General features: G+C 46.0%; 1 pseudogene; it reads right to left on the reverse strand.

Moving 5' to 3' along the window:
* Positions 1-353: 353 nt before the first annotated feature.
* On the reverse strand, positions 354-27684 carry LOC129329148 (zinc finger protein 721-like; annotated as a pseudogene).

A 27684-nucleotide genomic window follows, 5' to 3' on the forward strand; every position in this document is an offset into this window, starting at 1 on the left:
CACACTGCTTAATCACTCCATCTTAAAAACAGACATTCAGAACACATTCTTAACAAAATCACATAATTAAGTGCACGTTCCTTGCCAATGTTCTCTCTGGGCAGCTCACAGGTGTGGTGGGATTTTTTTGTAGGGAGAGGGGAACGGCTGCCAGGGGACCCCAAGTGCCAGCCTCCAGAGCCCCCCTTGTGGCCAGGTCCTCCACTCCCTTTCCTGGGCCAGCGAGTTAGCTGTGGTGCTTTGTTCGGTTCCTTCCATGGTTTTCCTAGCCACTCAACCGGTTTTAGGGGAAGCCTCCTCCTCCTCCCCTTAAGGGTACTTAACACTTGCACCATATACTGCTAAAAGAAATAGAGTTTATTGAAGCAATTAAGAACACAAAGCAGGTTTCTACAAACGGGACACACTCAGAACTACAGCTTACAACTTAACTTCTATGCTCCTAAACTAGAATACAATAAAACACCCATATTCTAAGTCAGAATATCACTTAACACTTACACTAAAGGATACAGGCAAACTTATACTCTAAAAACTTAATCCTAAAGATAGTCAAATAAAACTACAATGCCAAGACCACGGCCATAGAGCCCGGAAAATCCACAACAACCATCGTTCTCCGGCCGTGAAAGCCTTCGACAATATCATGTTCATGCTCCTGATAGCAGTCGTGTCGCAGTGTTTTGCACCAACTGGAGTTTCCTAGTTCAAATGAATGGGAGACCTATGTAGAATGCATTACAATAGTCAAGTCTTGATGTTACCATAGCATGAATCCAGGTGGCCAGGTCGCCCACGTTGAGGTAAGAAGCCACCTAGCAGGCTATAGTGAGGTTGTGAAAGACATTTTTTGCAGCTGCCTTAAACTTCTTGTTCTAGTAGTAGCACTGGTAAGAAGTAAGGACTCCACTCAGTCTGAAGCTTTTCCCACACTCCAGGCATTAATATGGCTTCTCTCCTGTGTGCATTCTTCGATGGGAATGAAGGTTTCCACTTGAACTGAAGGTTTTTCCACAGTCCTGGCATTTATAAGGTTTTTCCCCTGTGTGAATTCTTTGATGGCTATTAAGATGTTCCCCGTTTCTGGGAAAGATGCTGGCTTCCAGATAGCTTTAACGCGCTGCCTTCCTCAACCCAGATCATAAAGGAATCCTTACTTACAGTTGGAGCCAGTGAACTACACATGGTTCATTCAGAAGCAAGATACATCTTTATTGGTCCAGATTTGTTGTAGACAAGCGGTAAATTCATTATGACTGTTGCATCCTTGAGGGAAAGGGTCCGAAACAAAGGGGGGGAAGAGGACCATAAAACTTTAACACCTTCACAGGAAGCCTACAATAAACTTCTATATTGGAGGGGGGACTACAATTCCCATGAGTACCAATCGTTAAAGGGACAGCAAATAGTTCTGACTACACAGATACGAGGCTTTCTAAGCTGTGGTTACAGTACCCTTGTAGTGAAGGTTTTTTCCACAGTCCTGGCATTTATAAGGTTTTTCCTGTGTGAATTCTTTGATGAGAATTAAGGACATGACTGCGACTGAAGGTTTTTCCACAGTCCTGGCATTTGTAAGGTTATTCCCGTGTGAATTCTTTGATGCCTATTAAGATGTTCCCTGTTTCTGAAACTTTTCCGACACTCCAGGCATTTATAAGGTTTTTCCCCTGTGTGAATTCTTAGATGGGAATTAAGTTGTCCGCTTGTTCGGGAACTTTTCCCACACACCAGGCATTTATAAGGTTTTTCCCCTGTGTGTATTCTTTGATGGGAATGAAGGTTTCCACTTATACTGAAGGTTTTTCCACAGTCCTGGCATTTATAAGGTTTTTCCCCTGTGTGCATTCTTCGATGGAAATGAAGGCTTCCACTTGTACTGAAGGTTTTTCCACAGTCCTGGCATTTATAAGGTTTTTCCCCTGTGTGTATTCTTTGATGGGAATTAAGATCTCCACGGCGACTGAAGCTTTTCCCGCAGTCCTGGCATTTATAAGGTTTTTCCCCTGTGTGCAATCTGTGATGGGAATTAAGGCTTCCACTGTGACTGAAGCTTTTTCCACACTCCAGGCATTTATAAGGTTTTTCCCCTGTGTGTATTCTTTGATGGGAATTACGATTTCCACTCTTTCTGAAGCTTTTCCCACACTCCAGGCATTTATAAGGTTTTTCCCCTGTGTGTATTCTTTGATGGGAATTAAGATCTCCACTGCGACTGAAGCTCTTCCCACACTCCAGGCATTTATAAGGTTTTTCCCCTGTGTGAATTCTTTGATGCCTATTAAGATTTTCCCTCTTTCTGAAACTTTTCCCACACTCCAAGCATTTATAAGGTTTTTCCCTTGTGTGCAGTCTTTGGTGATAATTAAGGACATGACTGCGACTGAAACTTTTCCCACAGTCCAGACATTTATAGGGTTTTTCTCCTGTGTGAATTCTTCGATGGGAACTAAGACTACCAGTGCGGCTGAAGCTTTTCCCACACTCCAGGCATTTATAAGGTTTTTCCCCTGTGTGTATTCTTTGATGGGAATTAAGATCTCCACTGCGGCTGAAGCTTTTCCCACACTCCAGGCATTTATAAGGTTTTTCCCCTGTGTGCAGTCTTTGATGAGAATTAAGGACATAACTCTGACTGAAGGTTTTTCCACAGTCCTGGCATTTGTAAGGTTTTTCCCCTGTGTGAATTCTTCGATGAGAATTAAGGACATGTCTGCGACTGAAGCTTTTCCCACAGTCCTGGCATTTATAAGGTTTTTCTCCTGTGTGCATTCTTCGATGGGAATTAAGGCTCCCATTGTAACTGAATCTTTTCCCGCAGTCCTGGCATTTATAAGGTTTTTCTCCTGTGTGCATTCTTCGATGGGAATTAAGGCTCCCATTGTAACTGAATCTTTTCCCGCAGCCCTGGCATTTATAAGGTTTTTCCCCTGTGTGCATTCTTCGATGGGAATTAAGGCTTCCACTCCTTTTTCCACACTCCAGGCATTCATAAGGTTTTTCCCTTGTGTGCATTCTTTGATGGGAATTAAGCCTTTGTCTGCGACTGAAGCTTTTTCCGCAGTCCTGGCATTTATAAGGTTTTTCACCTGTGTGCATTCTTCGATGGGAATTAAAGTGTCCACTCTGAATGAAGCTTTTCCCGCAGTCCAGGCATTTATAAGGTTTTTCACCTGTGTGCATTCTTCGATGGGAATTAAGGTTTCCACTCTGACTGAAGCTTTTCCCGCAGTCCTGGCATTTATAAGGTTTTTCCCCTGTGTGCATTCTTCGATGGGAATTAAGTCCGCCACTGTGATTGAAGCTTTTTCCGCATTCCTGGCATTTATATGGTTTTTCCCCTGTGTGGATTCTTTGATGGGAATTAAGGTTTCCACTGCGACTGAAGCTTTTTCCACACTCCATGCATTTGTATTTTTTCTTTGTGTCATGCGTTTTCCAGTGCATGCTCATGTTTGATTTTTCAGAAAATTTCCCCCCACTTCCTGTGCCCTCATTTCTATTGTCTTCTATGTACATTTTTTCAAGTAGAGGAATTTCATGAGCATTTTCACCTTGTAAAAGACCAGAACTAGTCCTTCCTTTAGATGAACGTTTTCTCTCCTCCTTCCTTAGGGTATCAGAATTTTCAACCTTCCCTTTCTCATCTGAATATGTATCCCCTTTATCCCTCACTGGATGCTCAGATGTTTCATTCGCTGACCTCCACATGCCTCCTGCATAAAGATAGAGAAACCTTGTGTGAGGATAGGAAGATTTACAACCCATCTTTATCAGAGTTTCCTCCTTTGCTTTGTGATTATTGTGTTTGCATGGAGGTTAAGAACACAGTCTGTACCTGGTTCTCCTCCTCTTTCTTTATTTCTTCAAAGCTCTGAGCTGGCAAAGCTGGCAGAGGAGCCATTTCTATGGTAATAAGTGTAGCCCAAGACAAGAAAAGAGAATACACAAGAGAGATCCCCCCCCACACTTCTCAAAGCGACTCAGTCATTTTAAGTTTTTCTTTTCCTGCCTGGGTAAATTTAGATAGGGAGTCGTTTGGGGTTTTTCTGAGGAGAACAAGGGCACCTTTCAAGACAAGGACAGCCAGTTTGGCTTTAATGTACCGAGCTGAGAGTCTGAAGAGAGGTGCTTTTTTACCTTCTTCACTTTCTCTATGCTCAGGTGTTGTCATCTTATGTTGTTCAGCTGTAAGAACTTTTTGGTGTGTGTCAATTGCATGGTTTATTTTTTAAGATAAAAAATTCAAGGCCACCTAACAACAACCACTTCAGTTGTAAACATTCATATAATCAATACAGTAATGACAAATTGCCAATATATGTGCAGTTCATACAATATTCAATATCCATCATAATTCAATGTTGTATCAATACATTTATACAGTCTTCGTTGCAAGACCCATAAAGTGCTCAGTGCTAGTAAAACAACTAGTTGATCGTCCACAGCCATATAGCTTCCCTGGCCATTCACACTGATGTATTGAATTGTATCAGATTGAATCATCCTGCTTATGGACTTATGATTGGAAGCTATATGGCTGTGGACGATTAACTAGTTGTTTTACTAGCCCGTATATTGGCAATTTGTCATTACTGTATTGATTATATGAATGTTTACAATTGAAGTGGTTGTCGTTAGGTGGTCTTGAATTCCTTTGTTTGCTTGCTTTGCAGACCCGGAATCCCAGGATCGAGGCCTGCCAGGGAGCCGCTGCCTCTGCGAGTGGGCAGCACCTGGCACGAGTGATCCGACCGGGGAGGGGGAAGAGGCCTGCTTTCAGGCGTCCAGGGTCTACAAGCACCATTTCACCAACCCCAACCCAGCCAAGCTCTTGGGTGAAGAAGCTCAAGGAGAAAAAGGCCACAGAAATCCCTCGGAAGGAAGCAAAAGGAACAGACAATCCCGCAACAAGTTAAAATGGATACCTGCCAATCCCCCCTCTTCATCAGAGATCCGGAGAAACGGCTCTTCTTCTCCTTCCAGCCTGGAAATGAGGTCAGGCTTGGCAACCTCAAGCCCTTTTGTGAGAAAGAAAGAAAGAAAGAAAGAAAGAAAGAAAGAAAGAAAGAAAGAAAGAAAGAAAGAAAGAAAGAAAGAAAGAAAGAAAGAAAGAAAGAAAGAAAGAAAGAAAGAAAGAAAGAATTGTGACTCTTCTGTGTGTTCATAAACTGGGCAATTCCATGGTGGGATGCCAGCCCTCCAGAAATACACAACAGACAAGGAGTAGGGGAAGGATGGTACGGAGCCATATCTGGCATTGGCAGTTCTGGGCCAGCTGAGAACTCACTCAGGGGCAGAGAAGCCAGCCAAGTTCCCTCCACAGACGAAACTCAGCCAGGGTAAGGCAAGGCCCAGCCAGGCGGGGGGGGGGGGAAGCCCCGCTTAGACACTCCCACCCTCTCCATATCCAGGCCCCTTGGCACCTCTTCTGATGCCCTCTCTTGTAGTCCAGGCACAGACATGACAGATGGGGGGGCTCCTTCTCCACAACCCCTCCCACAAAGAGTGGCAGAGATCAGCCACTGAGCCCAGGGCAGGCAGCCTGACCACGTCCTCCCTCAATCAGGAGTTGCTTACAGTCCCTCCTAACAGCCAGATGAAAGCAGCCTAGGGGCAAAGGACCCTCACCCAGAGAGGCCACGGTCCCAAAATTCTCCAGCATGACCTCCTTGTACAGGGCTCTCTGCGCTGGGCTCAGCAGGCTCCACTCCCCCTTGGAGAAATGCACAGCCACCTCCTCGAAGGACACCCGGCCCTGGAAGAAGGAGAAGAGAGTTTCATTATAGTGCTGGAAAGGTGGTCCATGAGAAAGAAAATCCAAAAGGCTGGTGTGACGTAGTGGTTAGAGTGAAGGACTAGGACCTGGGAGGACTGAGTTCGAATGCCTTCAGTGCCATATAAGCTTGCCCAGGTGCATTGGTCTTGTCAAAGTCTTTCAGCCCAACCTCCCACACAGGACTGTTGTTGGAAGGGTTAAGTGGAGGAGAGTTTAAAAATAGGAAGCTTCTTACTATATAATTGAGTAAGCATATTCAAGACAACTCACTTCATACCCTGGTGCAACACCAGAGGGCGCTGCTATGGAGGGAAGCCCAGGCAAGGCACCAAGTCCCTCCAGAAAACCTGCCATGGCGGGAAGCCCAGGCTGGGGGCAGGAGGGGAGGAGGTGGCCATGCCCATCCCCCACCTTTACCCAGCTGATATTAGGAGCAGAGCAGGTGGTAATGCCCATTGTCTGCCTTCACCCAGCTGGTATTAGGAGGAGCGGAGCAGGTGGAAGTCTCTTGGGGACTTCTTAAGGCCTGCAGTCTCCCTTGGGGACATCTCAGGGCCCCTCATTTTACAGGTGGGCTATAAGCCTTGTGGGGGAGCAGCCAGAGACGTCCATGAAGAGGAGCAAATCCCTTGCGAAGGGAAATTTAGGACAACACATGGCGTGAACCGCCCCCCCTCCCCGCCCTTACCTGAGCTGGCTGCATGGCTGGTCTTTTCCCTTCACCACACTGAGGAGACAGCGGAGAAACAGCCGAGGCGGGCTTTCTTTGGCTACCTGGGAGGGAGAGAAAGAAAGATGGAGGGCAACGCTTTTTGCTGCAGTCAGATTTCTTTGCCCTTCAGCAGAGCTCTCTCTGGATTTGCTGTGAGGCGCAATTCAGGATCTTGGATACAGAGTCTTTGGCTGGTATCTCCCCGCACCTTTCTTATCCGTTCATCCCCTTCTCCTTCCGGCCATGTTTCCACCCAAGCTTCACCCAGTCGTTTCCTGAGTGCTGAGGGGTCCCTGGCCCTGGAAGCCACTCTGGTCCCTCCTCTCCTCTGAGGGAACACGAGACCCTCCGGCCTGCCCCACACACCTAGGGGGACGTGCTGGGAATGAGGGGCCCGGAAGTGACGGGATGTGAGACTGCAGGTGGGAGAAGCCAGCTAGGAACTGAAATCTGCCCACGCGGAGAAAACCAGCCCCGCCCGCGAAACGTTTCTGCCCTTTGTCTTTGCCTGTCATTGCGCCTCTCTGTGACAGGAAGAGTTTAGCAGAGGGAAGCCTCCCAAAATGGGTTCTTCCTTGTGCGGTCTGAAGAGAAGCCACCTTGAATGTATGTGCGGAGAAAGCGGGAGGAAGTGTCTGAAATTGCCCTCCACCACCTCAGGCCTCTGCCAGCCCTTCCTCCTGGCTGTGAGGACCAAATCTGAGACTTTGGTTGAGTCCCTGTGCCAGGCAGGGGCTCTTTCTCTTGCCTGCTGACTCCAAAGACGTCCTGCCCAGTGTGGTTGATAATCTATGGGAGGCAGGAGGGAGAAGCCCCCTTTGCACATGCCCAGAGGATGAGAAAAGCAGTCAAAAGGTTGCAGGAGACCAGCTAGGATGTCAAAGTGGAGTGAGGCAGGGGAAGTAGTGAGCCATCTAAGGCATTTTCCACAAGGGGAATATCGTTTACTGCCTGTGGAAGAGCCCAGACAAGGCCGGCCATAGGGCTTCCACAGGGCAGGGTTCCTGTATCTCCCCTGCCCCATCTTCCATTAGTGTCCTCCGCCCCCTAACCCTTTCATGCCCACCTCCTTGTTTTAAAAGCTGGGGACTGAACTGGCATAACTAGATTGGCTTAGCGTTATACCAGGATCTGGAGCAAATTCTTTCTCAGCTTTGCTTGTTTTAACAAGTAAATCGCCACCCCAACTCCCCCTCTTGTGAAAATAACAAGGAAAGACTGCGATGAAAGGGGCCAGAGATGCGCTTTTTAAAAATGCAAACTGGGAATTCTCAGAACCGGACAGTTACATCGTTATAAGAACAGTCCATTGCTAATATTTTTTAAAAATCCCCTCGGGATTTTGCATACAAGAAAACGGCCGCCAGGGAAGCGGGGGGCGTGGATGCAGCGCGGGTGGGGGGGGGGGCGGAAACCCAAACTTTCCCGTCCTCAAGGTAGGAATCGAGTTTGGCACCCCCCCCCCCCCGATCCCCCCACCCCCCCGGGCTGAATTCTGCTCCGGGGCCTCCGGGCTTTACACACCAAGGAGGAAACTGCAGGATGGTGGGGAGGCGGGGGGGGGGCGGGGAGGACGCCCAAAGGACCCGCTGTGCAGCCCGCCTATCCTTGGGGCAAAGGGGGGGGCTGTTCCCCTTCTCCTCCCCCCCCGCCCCCAACGCGGTTTTAACTCACCAGTCGCGCCTGGGGCGGAGCAGAGGCTGCCCTGGGAATGCCAAAGGGGCCACCTGCCACTGGAGGGAGGGGGCATGGCAGGAAGTGACCTCACCAGCGCCCCCCTCCCGTCTGCACGTCTAGGAGTCGAGACTCTCTCGCTTTAACCCCGTGGTCGACCGGCTCCCCCCCAGCCCCGCCCGGCTGCAGCCCCCCCCCCCCTTTCCGGCTGCTCTTTTGGGCAAAGGCGCGTGCCCGTTCTTCGGAAGGGGGGGAGGGGGCTCCGCTCTGCCCTTGGGGCCCCGGAGAGAAAGGAGGCGGCCATGGGGTGCCTTCGGGGACCCCTCCCGGGCGGAGCGCGTCCGCTTCTGCCGGGCCAGCCCCTTGGGGCTCTCTTGCCCCTGCAATGGTGGGTCGGCAGGCTGTGAGCCAGTAGTAAGATCTTTAAAAGGGGGCCTGGCGCGCTCACGGAGCAGAGGTCGATCCCTCACCTTGGGGGAGAAATGGAGCCTCCTTGCCCTCAAGCAGTGTACCCCTGACGAGGGAGCAGCAGCGGGGGCTCTGCTCTTGCCTCCCTGTCCTGCTTGCGGCCTCTGCTTGGGCACTGCAGAAAGAGGGCAATGGGCAAAACGGACCTTTGCTCTGATCCCGAGGAGCTCTGCTGAGGTTCTTGCCCAAGGAAGGCTTCGGCCGGTGGGCCTCTGCTGGGGCTGCCAGCCTCCAGGTGGGGGCTGGAGATCTCCCGGAATTACAACTGATCTCCAGGTGAAAGAGATCAGTTCCCCTGGCGAAAATGGCTGCCGTGGAGGGGGGACTCTATGGCATTATACCATTTCCGAGACCCCTTCCCTCCCTAAACCCCACCCTCTCAAGGCCCCACCCCCCAAATCTCCAGGAATTTCCCAACCTGGACCTGGCAACTCAGCTGAATTGAGTCTCTTCATTTAATGATTTGGAAATTTTCTATTCTGCCTCTCCGGTGAGTCTGCCTCAGGTGGATTACAAATGGCAGAAAAGTTATTGAAACCCACCATTCATCTTGGATCTGACAGAACCTGCCTCGGTGGCCCTCGTGGATGACGTGCGCCCAGAGATGGACAGGGGGAGTGCCGCTCCGTGGGTTCTCCCGGACCTCTCTGGGGCTTCCAATGCCATTAAGCATGGCATCTCTCTGGACTGCCGATCCAGCCCGGGATTGGGAGGCACCGTTCTATGGGGGTTCCGGTCCTACAGAAACCCCTGGATGGGGACATCTGGATGGGGGCTTGGTTGTCCCCAATATGCAGGTGACACTCAGCCCTTTTTCACACTTCTGCTTGATCCTACTGTGGCAGACCTCCTGGTTACATCCCAGGGGTGTAGAGAGAGGAGGGAATTGTGAATTTCCTGCATTGTGCAGGGGGTTGGACTAGATGACCCTAGAGGTGCCCTCCAACCCTGTGATTCTATCAAGGTTAGGTTATGGTAATGTGCTTTATGCGGAAGTGTCTGGAATCTTCAATTGATGGAGAATGTGGCCAGGATGTGGACCGGAGTGGGTCGCACAGAACATATCACTCCGATCCTGGCCCCTCTTCTTTGCCTCCCCGTTTGTTTCCAGGCTGGTGTTGACCTTCAAAGCCCTCTTAGGTTTGGGACCAAGATACCTGAAGGACCACTTACTCCCTTACGGACCCTCCCAACCACTGCAGTCACCTTCTGAGGCCCTGCTTCCGGTGCCCCCACCGTCCAAGACCGGGCAGGTGGCCACCCCGGAGAGGTCCTCCTCCACAGTGACTGTGTGACTCAGAAGTGACGGAGATTCTGGATTTCTCTCTCCCTGGAGGGTCACCTCTCCCCTTCTGTCGCCATTTTCCTCCCTCCGTTGGCATACCTTTAGTGATCTTTCCTCCCTCTCCAGTGTTTTAATGGTTGTTTTTATCCTTGGTATTTATTTTAATCTCCGGTATTAAATTGTTTGAATTATGTATTGGTGTGCTGGTTTTAAGGGTACGGTTTTTCCTTCTACGCTTTGTTTTGTTAGCTGTCTTGGTGATCCTATGAGGATAGAAAGGCAGGGTAGAAACCTTGTTAATAAGTAATAAAAACAGTTGCCTACAGGGAGAAGTCTCCAGTGCTGGCCAGATTCATTGTTTGGGTTGCCTGCTGGGAGACCGTCATCATTTATGCACAGAACGTATTATCAGCATGGCAGGAATTTCTACTTCTGCAATTAAGGACATCGGTGGTCCCTGAAAGAGGAAAATAGTTCCCCTGGCATCATGTCTTTTTGTTGCTGGGCTTCTGGACACAAGATGGAGTTCCACAGACCAGTGAACTAATGAGAATGGAACACATCAACTAATAGCAATAAAATATTTCTTTAAAAAGTCTGATGCCGCATGACGGAATGGAGCAGGGCCAATCAAGGGATGTCCCTTGCAGGGATCTCTCCCTCTCCAAACACCCCTGGAGCAGGCAAGGGTCTTAACTGACTTCCACCACTCTGGCTCTGGCGGAAGGCCCAGGGCACCATCCACCCAGCTCCTCCCTGCCTCTCCTGCTCTCTCCCTTCCACCCATTCTTGCCCAAGATCTTTTCCCAATATCTTAAACTCGCTGTCCCTGCAGATTCACAAATCTCCATCCTTCCAGGGGAAAAGAAAAACAGGATCCATCAATCTCCCCCCAAAAGGGAAGAAGAGACATGCCTTCTTCCAATCTAAGCTTTCCTGCCCTTTCCAGGGGAAAAAATCCCACCCACAGCTGTGAAATCTGGGGCAGATCATTCGGGACTTAAAGGGAAAGGGGCAAGTACCTGTGCAAGCACCGAGTCATTACTGACCCGGGGGGGGGGGGAACGTTGCAGCACATTTTCTTGGCAGCCTTTTTACAGGGTGGTTTGCCATTGCCATCCCCAGGATGCAGTAGAAATCCGAGATGGCTGCCTGAAAGCCGTAGTAACGCTGTACACTTATAAGTGTGTCTGTGTATTCGACCCAATTAAAAGAAATGAACACACACACACACTGAATGAAGTCTAATAAAGGAGACAAATTACTGGTTGTAAAAGCAAGGAAGAATAAAAACAACATTTGATTTATTGCTCGGATCAGGATCAAAATTATCCCATAGACGCTGTAGCCCTTCTTCAACCCTAAAGCAGTTACATAAAGTTTTATACCTCCCCAGATTCATTAACAAAAATTAACATAAAGAGGCATTATTGGATCAAAGGTTTAAACACATCAATGGGCTGGCAGAATTCCATTGGTCCATTAAGTTTGGGCCGTCCATTCACACATTGATAATTATTTATTGTATCCAAAAATATTCCAGTCTACTGGCATCTCTAATATCAGTTCTTTTGGGGGATGTGATTCTCAAAACAACCAAAGTTGCTTGCCAGCCATAAGCCTCTCTGTGTACCGTAGAGGGAGTTTCTCCCATGGCAAAATTGAGAATGGTTTGCTTTGACAGCTCCCTCCCCAATCGATTGCTGACCCCGGAGTAAATGTCGTTACAACTTGCCAACAGCCAGAATCCAAACAGGGAGACTGCATTCACCCCTTGGGGCCAAATCACAAATTCCAAAGACATTTTAGGTAGGGTCTCTATGGGGGGGAGGTCTCGATCCACATCCCCACCCCTTGCATGAAAAGGAGAGAGTAAGATATGTTCATGGACAAGTAGGCATAAAACCAGAATCAGATACCTATATACTGTGATTCTACATGTGTAAATATGTGCTTATTGTAACAGTCAAGATATTTGATTAATATGCAAGCATGAATAATATGCAAGTATGCTAAGTGAAGTTAGCCAGTATGCCCATTGGAATATTATACGTCAGCAATAAATCCAAGAAGTCCCCCACTATTATTAGGTGACTATGATGGACTATGATGGAGACTATGATGGAGACACACATACATACATATACTATATGTATGTATGTGTGTGTGACTGTATGTATGTATGTATGTATGTATGTATGTATGTATGTATGTATGTATGTATGTATGTATGTATGTATGTATGTATGTATGTATATAAATTTGTGTGTGTGTATCCCGCTACAGTGAAATGGCTGAAAAATAACAAATTGAAATTGAACCCAGACAAGACTGAAGTGATGCTTGTTGGGAAAGCAGAGATCTTGAAAGACATTGTACTCCCTGCTTTCGATGGAGTTCGTCTGACCCTTGCAGACTGAGTTAAGAGCCTAGGGCAGCGATGGTGAACCTATGGCACACATGCCACAGCTGGCACACGAGCCATGCCACCGGATCACTAAGTCCAGGGCTCATTTGGAGGGGGAACGTGCTGCAACGGAGTTCCCCTAGCGTTGAAAAGCGATCACGTGGGTTTTGTCCCTGCCCACGTGATTCCTTTTCCTCAGTGCTGCCTCCCTGCTGCCAGTCTTTTTAGCAGAAGGAAGCGGAGGCAGCAGCCGGGCTGCTGGACCTGGCTTTCGAAAGGAGGGCAAGCAGCTTTCATTTAACTTGCTTTACTTCCATTCGTGACTCCTAAGTGAGTGAGGGAGAGAGTGCTTGCAAGACACTGCTGGTGTAAAGAAAGGCAAACAGCTTTAATTTAACTTGCTTTATTTTCGTTCGTGGCTCATGAGTGAGTGAAAGAGAAAGAGAGAGATGTTAATTAGTTCGGACAACTGTATGAGTTGTTGTTTTTTTAAACTAAAACCTCTGTATTCAGGTTTAATTGCAGTGTTGGCACTTTGAAATAAGTTGGTTTTGGGGTGCAGTTTGGGCACTCAGGCTCAAAAAGGTTCGCCATCACTGGCCTAGGGGTTACACTGGATCCAGCACTACCACTAGAAAAACAAGTTAAGGCAGCTGCAGAAAAAGGCTTACTCCAACCTCACTCTAGCCTGGAAGATGGCTTCTTACCTCGACACGGCCGACATAACCACGTGCATCCATGCCATGTTAACATCAAAACTTGTCTATTGTAATGCACTATTCATTGGTCTTCCATCTAAGTTAACTAGGAGGCTCCAATTGGTGCAAAATGCTGCAGCTTGACTGTTAGCAGGAGCGAGCAGGAGCATGAACATCACTCCCATCTTACAGTCACCCTATTGGCTACCTATCAGTTACCGTTGTGCTCATTTTAAGGTCTTGGTTACTACATACTGTGACGGGCCCCGTCGCTTGAGGGTGCCGCGGCCAGCGGGTCTGTTTCAGTGAGGCCAACACCTCCAGAGGCGGCGGGTCCGGCGGGGGTGGAATCTTCTCCAGGGCCGTGCCGGCGGCCCATGTGCTGGCCAGAGGGGTCCGGGCCAGCCCGTTAGTGGCCTCAGATGCCTTGGTGCTGTTGGGCCGTAGACAAGGCCTCAGAACACAGCCCTTAGGCACAGGGAAGGTCCTTCCATCAGCACCTGCCTCCCTGCAGCTCTCCTCCCCTGGCCAGAGGGCCAAAGACCCCTTTTTCTCCCCTCCCACTCTAGGGCAGCCCTGCCCCGCTCCCTAATTGCCAGCCCTGATCACAAGCCCTATCACCTGGGCCAGTGCTGGCCACAATACCTGGCCCCACCCTCCACCAGGTGGGCCATGTTGGGCCTTCAGACACCTGGAGGCCATCTCTTCCCTCGCTCCCTGCTCCCCCCTTGCACCTGGGGGACTGCCCGGCTTGACTGACGGGCCAGCGAGCCTATCACCCGCCAGCCCCTGGGCCCGCCCCCGCCCCTCGTCTGGCCCCGGGCCTCGTTGGAGCCTCGCCCCTGCCCTTGGCGGCTTCCAGCTCGGCCGCCGCTGCTTCCGCCGTGGCCGGGCGCGAGCCTCCGGCCGCGCCGCGCCGGGGCCCGCACCGCCACCCGCCTCGGCTCGCTGCGCTGCTCCGGCTGGGCTACAGCCGTCCTGCTGGGTCTGCGGCCCGGCGGCATCTCTCGTGCTGGCAGGGGCCTTCTTCCCTGCGGCGGCCGCACCGTGGTGGCTGTCGGGATGGCCCTCCTCCCACGCCAGGTAGGCCACGGGGCCCCCGGGCCCCCAGGGGGTGAAAATGAGGGAGGGGAGGCCCGTCCCCGGACACATACATAGCCTTTGCCCAGCATACCTATGAGATCGCCTCACTCCTTACGTCCCCTCACAGCAGGTTTGCTCATCTGAACAAGGTCAATTGCAGCTGCCAGCCTGCACCTGGGCGAAATCAACAGCAGCCCCCACACGGGCTTTCTCTGGGGTGGCCCCTACCCTGTGGAACAGCTTGCCTGAGGTCAGGAGAGCCCCCACTCTGCTGTCTTTCCGCAAATGATGCAAAACCTAATTATTCAAAAAGGCTTTTTACAATAGTAGGAGAGAAGCATTGTAGGGAGGGGGTCTCAACTGCTTCGCTAACGACTTAGGGACCACAGACGTCACCACTATGCTGACTTGCGTATTATCTGTTGCTTGAATATGTACTCCTATATAATACCTGTGCTTCATGTTATCTCAGTTCTTCAACTCCATATTGGATCCTTGCTTATGCTGTCTTTGTAAAAACCTATGACATTGCTTGTGAAATGTCCTTGACATGGAAATGTCCTTGATATTGATTGTACTAATCTCACATTATGTATTCTGCCTTGAGTCTAAGCAAGAAAGTCACGAAAGAGTCAAACTGTTTGTTGCTTACTTAATTAGTAAACTTACTTGTAGGCCGGAGTAGGCATGCCACACAGCCTCCATTAATTGCTCTTTACATTTTTACATTCCTGATCTCCTGGTCAGTTGGCATGCCACACGGGAAGACTTAGGGAGTAGTTTAAATGTGTAACAATAAGTCTCTCACCATTCACAGAGCACAACATTCCCATACACTCTAAGTAACATTCTCCTATGCTCAGAGGCTCATGATGTACCTTTCTTTCCGTTATACTTCCTAGATAAGACAAAAGTCTGATCACAGCATATTTTGCTTAGTTGGCTGAGAATGGAATGTGTAACTTGTAACTGTTGCTATAACCATATTTGGGCATCCGGGACTTCCTGAATACGAGCTAATAAAACTCTCGCCTCCATCTTTGGAGGGACAGACTTTGCATTCAGACCCTGTCTCGTGTCGTTACTACATCTGGCGCCCGAAAAGCCAGGGACCCTCCCCCATCTACCAGCGCCTGGAACAGGCCCCTTTGAGTGCACTCCGTCGCTTCTGCGGCCCCTTATCAACTGGTAAGCAATGGGAAGTTCTTTAACACTGCCTCAGCAAAGGCATGTGAAAGAATTGTGTTTTTTAGTCAAAAAGTCTGGAGGATCTAGCACATTTGCAGAGATTGCATGTCTCTTGCGCCACCTAGCTATTCATTGTCCGGCTTATCCGGAGGCTGGATCTTTGAAGCTCAAAAATTGGAAAAAGGTGGGCAAATTTTTATATTCAGAACCTAGGGCACCTGTTCAATTGCTGCACACTTGGCACCAATGTCACCATGCAGTGGAGCGCTTTGGTCTGCTTTTATCTAAGCCTCCAAGATCTCTTCTTACTTTTCCTCCTCAATATCCTCCTTGCCATATCCTGCCTCCTTCGGCATCTGCTCCATCAGCGCCAATCAGGGAATGCCCGGAGAAACCACCTCAGATTCAGCCAACAAACACGCCTCCAGGCTGCTCTAGCCGAGGCTCCCACTGAAAGCATTCCAGAATCAACGGAAATGCTGTCAGTGAGCTCAGTGCATTTCACTGGGAATGTGGATGCTGCAGAATTAACTGAAATGGCTAAATCTGAGGATATGGCAGAATTAACTGAGATGCTTGCTATCTGCCCAGTTCCTTTAACAAATCAAGTTAATGATCAAAGCCACCAGACTGTGGAATACAAGCCTCTCTCTTATACTGTTCTTACTGTGTTGAAAAAAACCACAGAGCCCTATCCAGATTTTATCAAGCTTCAAGTTGATGACACTGGCTCTCAAGAAAAGTTGCTTCTTAACTTGGCTAAAGAGAATGCTACTTCTGAGTACCAAAGGGTTACTGCAGGTCTGGGAAAAACCCTGGACTTGGCAGACATGGTTAGAGCTTGCCAAGAGATAGAAAATTCCTTTCATCAAGACTTTTTGCTTGCTGCCGCTCTCTCTCAGGGAGAATGTCAGGATCCTGGGGGTGGAGGTGTAACACCAAGACCTACCAGCCCGACTGGAAATGTAAACTACCCCACACTTGTAGCTTTACAACAGCTTCTGGGTACTTTAAATTGGGTCAATCCCACTTTTGCTCTTCCTAACAGTCTCCTAAGCCTCCTGTTCTCTTCACTGACCACTGCAAAAAACATCCAAGTGATGTTATTCAAGTCTTGCAATCAGTTAATGGCATTCTGGCTCAGCAGTGTGTCAATCAGATTCCTTCCATGAATTCAGGATTTTCCTTGTGCATTTTTCCTACCACTCAGACTCCTACAGGAGTTTTAGCAATTTCTCAAGAGTCTCACCCTTTTCTGGTTAAGGGAGAGGATATCCTGGTGGCTGCACCCCAGATTGCCACCAGGGTCTCTCCAACGCCACCAGAGTCTCTCCTATCTTATGGCCTCATTGTAGCTCCTGAAACGGTGCAAATTGTGAAGCCTATCACTCCTTTGCTGCTCTGATAGTTCCTTGTTCAAAGTTCCTGTCTCCGCTCACTCTCGTTGCTTGGCTGCAACTCCTAGGCAACCTCAATTGGGTACAACCTTATTTTTCTTTACCTACCAGTCTGTTAAGTCCATTGTTTTCCTTGCTTCCTACCACGAAACATCCCAGCAATCTTATCACTGCTCCCCTGCCAACCCAGGCAGCTTTACAACAAGTAAATGAGATTTTAGCTCAGCAGTGTGCTAACAGAATCCCTGTGGGGCTTGATGGCCTTCGCCTTTTCATCCTCCACACTCCCACTGGAGTTGATTGTATATCTCTCTCATGGCTCACAAAAATGTTCATGCCACGGCTGATCTCTGTGCTATGGCACGAGAGTGTGCTATTAAGCACTCTAGTTATGTTTTGCTGTTCATAAATCTGCTTTTTCCTAAAAATGATTTCAATCACCTCCTGTGTAATACTCTGCAAGTTTCAGACTGTTCTTGCAAACTTTGTGGGAGATGTCCTTTTTCAGTTACCTAAAAATAGCTTCTCTCTTCTACAGTCAGTGCCTGTCTCCTTTAATCGCTGCACGAAGCAGCCACAGGTTTTTTTTCCTAATAGTAGCCGCTCCAGAGGAGTTATGTTTTTCACAGCAAAGGTCACTGAATTACTAAATATTCTCTTCAAGCTCATCTCTAACTCACACTATGTTTATAATCTGCTGTCTTCTTGGTGCTTATTTAGCACCGTCTATCAATTCTAATCTTATAACTCTGTTTCTACACTCCTTTCACTGTTATAAGTGACATTCTATCTTAAAAATCTTCTGCCTTGTAGGATCAACAGAGATCCTGGTATCAAAGTACTCAAAGCCTAAATATTTTCTGAAAGCTCTCAGTCATCTGCCTCAAAAAACTTCTTTGGTTTAATTGGTTGTCTGCTCCTTAATTATTCACATTATTTCTAGTCTGTCTTTCTCACTAAAACTCCAAGTGAATTACAGCATGGGTCTGTAGATTCTCCTTAAAATCTTAAATCTCTAAAGCAGCTCTTTAGCAAGAGTTTACTTTCAGTCAAAAGAAATAAAAGTTCAACTGTTTGTGTTACTTATTTGCATGTAACCACTTAAGTTTTCTAGTGAAGATTCCCACCATGGAAAGGGGAGTCTCTATTCTTCATAAAGTAGACTTAAAATTCTTATTAGACCACTCCTCAGAGGGGAAAAAACTGCTTCTCATGTTCTTTCCTATCTCCTGGGATATAACACTGACAGCTACTCTAGGATACAACAAAACAAAATTAAATGTTTATTTCTCAAAAAGCATATTGGTTTCATAAAAGCAGTTCTTAGTTCTTAAAGTTACTTCATCCAAACTCATTCACACAGATCTCTAATAAGGCTTTACACACAGCTATCCTCTCTGACTCTTATTCACAGATAATATTTCTCTCATCACCACTTCAACATATTCAGGCAGCGCACAGCCAGCCTGCTTTCTTCTCACCCCCCCTCTCCCCCTCACTTCCACAAACAAAGCTAAGTTAGTGAACATTCCTGAGGTGGGAGATGCTTGACTCTCAGCTTGCCAGCCACTGTTTCCAAGCGGCTCAGACATTGTTCTTACTCATAAAATCCCTTTCAGTTCTACAGGTTAGGCGATCGTAACACATGCCAATCGCTCTATTAAAAACCCTCCTCTCTAAACAAATAAAACAAGGTGGGAGGAGGGTCCCAACTACCAACGCTGGGAATAACTATGCAGCAAATTCATAAATGTTTGTTCACGTACAATCAGCTCAATTTTTCGCAGCCACAAGCTGCTGCCTCCCCAAATACCTCTGCCTTTGATAGACATTTCTGGCAGAAACCACAGTTACCTACTGCACAGGTGTACTATCGGAGCCTGCCAGATAAGACCTGGCAGGGGCCGGTCCCCCTTTTACCATGGGGGAAAGGGTATGTTTCTGTTTTATCATCCACAGGTCCTTTGTGGGTCCCTACCAGGTGTATCCAGCCAGCTCATGGCATCGTGGCAATCAACCAGAGATGGAAAAAGCTTCAGGCTGCCAACTCATTCCTTGTGTGCCATGCTGTTTTCTTCCTTGCAACTTAATGTATCACCTTTTGCCTTGAGGAGTCTGCTGATTAATTGCTCCTCTGTTGAAAAGTGCTATGCTAGATTCCAGCTGTGACTCTACAGTGAATCTCCTAAGTGATGAGAGGCCTTGGCTCTTGCAGCTTCTCTATGTTGGTCTTCCAGTGCTCACCATTGTGAACCATCGAACTCTTAGCAAAAAAAGCTTGTAGCCTGACTAAGACAATGAATGCAACTTCTATTGTAATTGCTGCCCTGAATGCTGAACTCATAGAACTCAGACGTGCTGCTTTGGACAATCGTGCTGCCATCTTTGCGGTTATTACTGCCAATTCTGCACTCATTCTGTGTGTGCTTCTCTGTTTTCTGCCAATGACTGTACACACTGACACCCAGCCTCTGCAGGACTGTCTTCAGTACAATTTGTGGAAACGGCTTGCTGCACAAGTGAACAGTTTGCCTGCAGAAAAAAATGACATGAACTTATTGTCTTGCTTTTGAATGACACGTCTTTAAACATGTTTTTGAAACGTAGTAACATGAAATATACTCAAATGTATGATTGGGGTCCAACAGTGCCCCGACTTCCATTGTTTGCAATGTCTCTTTACACTCCTTATGTAGCTTCCAATTCATCACAAAATCAAACTGTCTGCGCTCAAATAATGAACTGCACCAAGCACAAATCCAAACCTCACTGTCTTTCTGTAGGACCAAATGTTATTAATTGTTCAAAAAACAGAAAATGTTTCTTTTGCATTTGCATATACTCAATTACCCCAAGGTTGGTTCTTTACCTGCGGTTCAAGAACACTTAATTACATACCTGCTAATTTGTCTGATTCTCTTTGCTGTTTATGTCGTTTAGCTATTGCTTTACCTTCCAAAGCCATGCTTACTGCTTCTCGTGAATATCACCGTTACTCTTGATGCTACATGCTCTGAAGAAACCTTTCTCGTTAATAAAGCTGAAGCTGTTGCTTTAGGGGTTTCTCTTATAGGGGTTCCAGCTCTTGCTGTACTTAATGCTAACAATTTAAGACATTTGGCTTGCAACTTAGCTAAAACTATTAATGCCACTTCTGTAGCTTTAGCAGCACTAAATTCTAAGCAACAAGAACTATGCAATGCTGTTTTAGACAATAGAGCTGCTATTAACTGTGAATCTGTAAAGAATATGTGTTGTTTTAATTTGTCTGATAATTCTAAAACTGTAAGCAAGCAACTGCAACAACTATCTCACTTACAAACTTCCCTAAAAGAAGAAGTTTTACCCTCCTGGTGGAAAGCTCTTAGGTATCATTGTACAATATGGTGCATATGCTCTAATAGCGCTTATTGTAAGCTGTTGTTATATTCAATGTATTCAATGTACTTATTGCTTTAGTACTTCCAAAACCACATCCTACTGCATATTCAGTTACCACTTCAGTATCTAGTTACCCAGCCTCTTGGTTTACAGCCTCTGATGAGGATGAGGATGAGGATGAGGATGAGGAAGAATGCTCTTGGAATGATGCAGAGAATGGCCCTTTGTTGCCACTTTAATTAAATAAATAAAAAAGAGTGAATATGTAGGCCGGAGTAGGCATGCCACACAGCTTCCATTAATTGCTCTTTACATTTTTACATTCCTGATCTCCTGGTCAGTTGGCATGCCACACGGGAAGACTCAGGGAGTAGTTTAAATGTGTAACAATAAGTCTCTCACCATTCACAGAGCACAACATTCCCATACACTCTAAGTAACATTCTCCTATGCTCAGAGGCTCATGATGTACCTTTCTTTCCGTTATACTTCCTAGATAAGACAAAAGTCTGATAGCAGCATATTTTGCTTAGTTGGCTGAGAATGGAATGTGTAACTTGTAACTGTTGCTATAACCATATTTGGGCATCCGGGACTTCCTGAATACGAGCTAATAAAACTCTCGCCTCCATCTTTGGAGGGACAGACTTTGCATCCAGACCCTGTCTCATGTCGTTACTACACTTACTTGCATGTAACCATTAGGGTTTCGAGTAAAGATTCCCACCATAGAAAGGGGAGTCTCTATGAAGTAGAATTAGGATTTCCTATTGGGTAACTTGTTTATTGGGGGGGAGGCAATTAGCTAGCAACATATACTAAGGTTTTATTGCTCTTTGTTCAGAGTTCTCTTTCACTCTCTTGTGTACCATGTCTATCTAATCTCATCTAGCAAGATGTAGTCTATTAGCAATTTATTATTTTCTTCCAAAGTAACCCTAATTTTATCCTCTTAGCAAAGTAATTTTACAGAGCTACACTGGAGTCTGTGTCAATTCTCATTACTTCCAATGCGCAATTCTGCATAGTCTCTGCCAATTTCCTCACAAAGGTTATGGTGGCCCAGATATGATAATGAGAGAAAAATAACTCCATGTGTTAGCTAAAGAAAGAAGATTCTACTCCTTTTGCCTTTGTGAGTCCAAAAGTCTCCTCTCGTTTTTGCACTCACTTCCACTGTGGGGTTTGAAGCTAGCCAGAGGAATCACCCTTAATGACTTCAGGCCGGAGAAAAGAAATAAAAACACATTTGAAAGAGGAGGACCTCCGCATCAAAGAAAGAAAATGAGCACTGAAGGAGCATCAGTGTCAACATCTAATGCAGACAAACAAGTGAACTCAGCTTCTTTAAGATTCCTCAACTGAACCAGAAAAACTTTACAATATGGGATAACAGCTTACAGCTTGCCCTGGAGGCCAATAGACTATCAAATTTACTAACAAAAGATGAGCCCCCGAGGGACACTCCAGACTATGAAAACCTGAAGGAAAAGGATGCTAGAGTCCGATTCATGATAGTGACGTCTTTGAATGAGACTCGTAGTCCTTTAATTCCTCAGTTCAAGACAGCAAAGAAGTTATATAAGGCAATCCAAGAAAAGAACCTTAGCAAAATGAATGATCAAACTTGTGACCTCAGATTCTCCCTTTACACACTTAAATTGAAATCTGATTCAGACATGAAGAATCATCTTGATAAAATGTTACAAATCGTTGGTCAATTGGAATCTGCAGGAAGTACGGTGCCAGAGAGTGAGGTCATAGCCGCTATGTCTTTTGGTGCTACACCTCTGAAGATGCCAGCCACAGCTGCTGGCGAAACGTCAGGAACTACAATGCCAAGACCACGGCAATACAGCCCGGAAAACCCACAACAACCACAGTGAGGTCATAGCCGCTATGATGGGGGGTTTACCTGAATCTTATGAAAATATTGTCACGGTTTTGAAAAATGTGCCAGATCTGCCTATAACCGGCTTTACCAAGAGCCTGATGGATGCTGCCAGAAAGAAAGAGGCTTACAACCTAAGTGATATCTTCCAGGCATTTAAATTGTCAGAGAGGCCAAACAGAATGGATATAATTTGCAACCTCTGTAAGAAAAGGGGTCATTTTGCAAGACGATGCTGGTCAAGAGACAGTTTGCCCAGAGGCCAGGATGTGCCTAGAGAACAAAGAAGTGGCCATTATCACTAGAGAGAGCCACGTGGTCAGGGCTCAATGAGATCAGGAAGTCACAGTGCAGCCAGGGGATCAAGCAGGGAGAACTTTGCCAAAGATGATGATAAATGGAATTTTAGACAAAGTGTGTGCATGATTAATAATAATGAATATGATGGAGATATAAGAAATCTGTGGCTAATTGATTCTGGGAGCGTGCATCGTTTGACTCCAAACAGAGAATACTTTACTGAACTTTATAATAAACCTGAGATTCAACTCTATCAAGTTGATGGGACACCTCTTCAGGTGGCTGCCATGGGAATGGTCCATTTAAGGCTAAGTGATTTAAATGGAGATGTTAACTACTTAACCCTGAAAGACTGTCTTTATGTGCCAAATGACACGGAGAATATAATTTCACTGGGCAAGATGATCAGAGTAGACATAAATATCCAATTAAACCACAATGAAACCTCAAAAGTTATCTTTAAGAGGGACGAGGCTGAGGTTCCAGTTGTAAAGATGAAGAATTGTTTGTACCTGAGAACAGAAATTGATGTAGTTGCCAGCCTGAAAGAAAAAGAGTATACTCATGAAAACTGCCTTTTTAATTGACATTTAAAATTTGCACATAGAAGTGTTAAGGCTATTCTGAAGCTACTACAGAACAATGGAATTCCTTTTGATGTATGCAACGCTAGCGAAAGCATTTGTGAGACATGTTTAGGCAACTGCTCCTAAATGCAAGCCACTTGAAAGGATTAGAACTTCCAAGCCTCTGCAAAGGATTTATTGTGATCTGACAGGCTCACTAGCTGACACAATGAACGGGCATAAATATATTACGATGATCCTAGACGACTTCAGCCATTATGCATTCGTATATTTACTGAAAACCAATGATCAGGCAATAGACAAATTTAAGAGCTTTGTGGCTGCAATGAGAAATCTATTTGGGAAAGCCCCTGAAGTGCTGCTCACTGATAATGTAACTATGAATTCCAAAGGTATCTTGAGGAACAAGGAATAATTCATAAAAGAAGTGTGGCATTCAGCCCTAAACAAAATGGGACAATAGAAAGATTCAATCGTTCTGTGCAAGAGATGGCCAGATGTCTTCTATTTCAATCTGGACTTTCTGAGACTTGTTGGGGGGAAGCAATAATGACTGCAGCCTATATTTATAACAGAACACTGCATAAGGCCACTGAAGAAACCCCCTTTTACCGCTGGTATGGGAGAAACCCAGGATTAAAACATATCACGTCATTTGGTGCCAAGGCTTACGCTCACATTCCTAGAGAAAGGATAACCAAGCTTGAACCCAGGGTAGAACTGGGCATTTTTGTGGGATATGCACCCAGAGGATTCAGAATCCTACACCCTCGCACCTTGGAAGTAAAAGTTTCTAACGCTGTCTCTTTTGATGAGAGGTGTCTTTTCACAGGAAACAAAGAATCTGACTCAGCAGCGCCACCTAACCGCGCGAGAGATGCATGCTTCTGTGATCTGGTTTCAAGGCTGCCTGATCCTGATGCCAATTTCCAGGAAGAGGGACCCAAAGAGGTCTCGCCTTCAGAAGGGGCAGAGGCAGGGATCCTGATGCCAGAAGGGGAGACAGGTGAAGCCTGGCCAGACAACACAGAGGCAGAGATCAAGGTGAGGCGCTCAGTAAGGGAAAACAAAGGTGTGCCACCACTGAGATTTGAATCATGTGCCAAGGTGCAAACTGCTGATGATCCAGCAGACTGGACTGAGACGCTTGAACTACCCGAACATGAAAAGGGCAAATGGATTGAAGCTGCAAAGGAAGAGTTCAACTCACTCCTCAGGAATCAAACCTGGACTCTTACAAAACTGCCAGCTGGAAGGAAACCCATTGGGTGCAAATGGGTATTCAAGGTAAAGCGCAATGCAGACGGGAGCATTGACAAGTACAAAGCACGCCTCATTGCTAAAGAATATACCCAGAAGCCTGGAATTGACTTTTCTGAAACTTTTGCTCCTGTTACAAAGCATTCAACAATAAAAATCCTACTCAACATAGCAGCTTCCAGAGGACTACATATTGAACACCTTGATGTTAAAACGGCCTTTCTCAATGGAGAACTGGATGAGGAAATCTACATGACCCAAGCAGAAGGATTTAAAGAAAAAGGGAAAGAGACTCTTGTTTGCAAACTAAATAAAAGCATCTATGGACTACGTCAATCTGCCAGAGCATGGAATGAGAAATTAAGAAAGCTACTATCACAACTGAATTTTAAACAAGGTGACGCTGAACCTTGCCTATTTACAAGTCCTATAAATGGACAATATCAATATTTGCTTTATATTGTGGATGATTTGATTCTGTGTTGTGATAGTGCTGAACAAGCCAAAGAAATTGTTAACCAGCTAAATGAAGACATTGAGATTAAGCAACTGGTTGAACCCTGAAATTATTTGGGGATGTTAATCGAGAGAACCCAGAATGGAAGTTTTCTTTTAAACCAGAGACATAAGATCATGGAACTTGTGGAATCACTAGAAATGCAAGATACCAGACCAAAGGGAACACCATTGGATCAAAATTACATAAAATACCATGATGGAATGCCACTAAGAGACAATGTCAAATACAGGGAAATAATTGGAAAGCTTCTCTACCTGAGTAAAGTGTTAAGACCAGATATATGCGCAGCGGTTGGGATCCTGAGCAGAAAAAAAAGTGCACCCAATGAAGCTGACTGGGAAGCAGTCGAAAAGGTAGTTAGATACCTGATTGGATCATTGTTTGTGAAATGTCCTTGACATGGAAATGTCCTTGATATAGATTGTACTAATCTCACATTATGTATTCTGCCTTTTCCCACACTCCAGGCAATTATAAGCTTCTTCTCCTGTGTGCATTCTTCGATGAGAATTAAGATTTCCACTCTTAGTTAATCTTTTCCCACACTCCAGCCATTTATAAGTTTTTTTCTCCTGTGTGGCTTCTTCGATGGGTATTAAGACTATCATAGTGACGGAAGCTTTTTCTGCAGTCCTGGCATTTATAAGGTTTTTCCCCTGTGTGAATTCTTTGATGGCGATTAAGATGTGAACTCATTCTGAAACTTTCCCCACACTCCAGGCACTTATAAGGTTTTTCACCTGTGTGCAATCTTTGATGGGAATTAAGATTTCCACTGTGACTGAAGCTTTTTCCGCACTCCTGGCATTTATAAGCTTTTTCCCCTGTGTGCATTCTTCGATGGATATTAAGACTGTCACTGCGACTGAAACTTTTCCCACAGTCCTGACATTTAAAAGGTTTTTCCCCTGTGTGCATTATTTGATGGGAATTAAGATTTCCATTGCAACTAATGCTTTTTCCGCACTCCAGGCATTTAAAAGGTTTTTCCCGTGTGTATTCTTTGATGGATATTAAGTGATCCGCTGTGACTAAAGCTTTTTCCACACTCCAGGAATTTATAAGGTTTTCCCCCTGTGTGCATTCTTTGATGAGAAGTAAGGAATTGACTGCGGCTGAAGGTTTTTCCACAGTCCTGGCATTTGTAAGGTTTTTCCACTGTGTGCATTCTTTGATGGGAATGAAGATTTCCACTGCGGCTGAAGCTTTTCCCGCAGTCCTGACATTTATAAGGCTTTTCCCCTGTGTGTATTCTTTGATGGGACTTAAGGCTTCCACTTTGACTGAAGCTTTTCCTACAGTCCTGGCATATATAAGGTTTTTCCCCTGTGTGCAATCTATGATGGGAATTAAGGCTTCCACTGTGACTGAAGCTTTTTCCACACTCCAGACATTTATAAGGTTTTTACCCTGTGTGTATTCTTCGATGGGAATTACGGTCTCCACTGCAACTGAAACTTTTACCACAATCCTGGCATTTATAAGGTTCCCCCCCCCGTGTGTATTCTTTGATGGGAATTAAGATCTCCACTGCGACTGAAGCTTTTCCCACAGTCCTGGCATTTATAAGGTGTTTCCCCTGTGTGCATTCTTTGATGGAATTTAAGGCTTTCACTGCGAATGAAGCTTTTTCCGCAGTCCTGGCATTTATAAGGTTTTTCCCCTGTGTGCATTCTTTGATGGGAATGAAGATTTCCACTCGTACGGAAGGCTTTCCCACAGTCCTGGCATTTATAAGGTTTTTCCCCTGTGTGTATTCTTTGATGGGAATTAAGATCTCCACTGCGACTGAAGCTTTTCCCACAGTCCTGGCATTTATAAGGTTTTTCTTCTGTGTGAATTCTTTGATGGCGATTAAGATGTGAACTCATTCTGAAACTTTCCCCACACTCCAGGCACTTATAAGGTTTTTCACCTGTGTGCAATCTTTGATGGGAATTAAGATTTCCACTGTGACTGAAGCTTTTTCCGCACTCCTGGCATTTATAAGCTTTTTCCCCTGTGTGCATTCTTCGATGGATATTAAGACTGTCACTGCGACTGAAACTTTTCCCACAGTCCTGACATTTAAAAGGTTTTTCCCCTGTGTGCATTATTTGATGGGAATTAAGATTTCCATTGCAACTAATGCTTTTTCCGCACTCCAGGCATTTAAAAGGTTTTTCCCGTGTGTATTCTTTGATGGATATTAAGTGATCCGCTGTGACTAAAGCTTTTTCCACACTCCAGGAATTTATAAGGTTTTCCCCCTGTGTGCATTCTTTGATGAGAAGTAAGGAATTGACTGCGGCTGAAGGTTTTTCCACAGTCCTGGCATTTGTAAGGTTTTTCCACTGTGTGCATTCTTTGATGGGAATGAAGATTTCCACTGCGGCTGAAGCTTTTCCCGCAGTCCTGACATTTATAAGGCTTTTCCCCTGTGTGTATTCTTTGATGGGACTTAAGGCTTCCACTTTGACTGAAGCTTTTCCTACAGTCCTGGCATATATAAGGTTTTTCCCCTGTGTGCAATCTATGATGGGAATTAAGGCTTCCACTGTGACTGAAGCTTTTTCCACACTCCAGACATTTATAAGGTTTTTACCCTGTGTGTATTCTTCGATGGGAATTACGGTCTCCACTGCAACTGAAACTTTTACCACAATCCTGGCATTTATAAGGTTCCCCCCCCCCCCGTGTGTATTCTTTGATGGGAATTAAGATCTCCACTGCGACTGAAGCTTTTCCCACAGTCCTGGCATTTATAAGGTGTTTCCCCTGTGTGCATTCTTTGATGGAATTTAAGGCTTTCACTGCGAATGAAGCTTTTTCCGCAGTCCTGGCATTTATAAGGTTTTTCCCCTGTGTGCATTCTTTGATGGGAATGAAGATTTCCACTCGTACGGAAGGCTTTCCCACAGTCCTGGCATTTATAAGGTTTTTCCCCTGTGTGTATTCTTTGATGGGAATTAAGATCTCCACTGCGACTGAAGCTTTTCCCACAGTCCTGGCATTTATAAGGTTTTTCTTCTGTGTGCATTCTCTCATGGGACTTAAGGTTTCCACTCTGACTGA

The sequence above is a fragment of the Eublepharis macularius genome, chromosome 4, assembly GCF_028583425.1.
Source record: "Eublepharis macularius isolate TG4126 chromosome 4, MPM_Emac_v1.0, whole genome shotgun sequence".
Taxonomy (NCBI): Eukaryota; Metazoa; Chordata; class Lepidosauria; order Squamata; family Eublepharidae; genus Eublepharis; species Eublepharis macularius.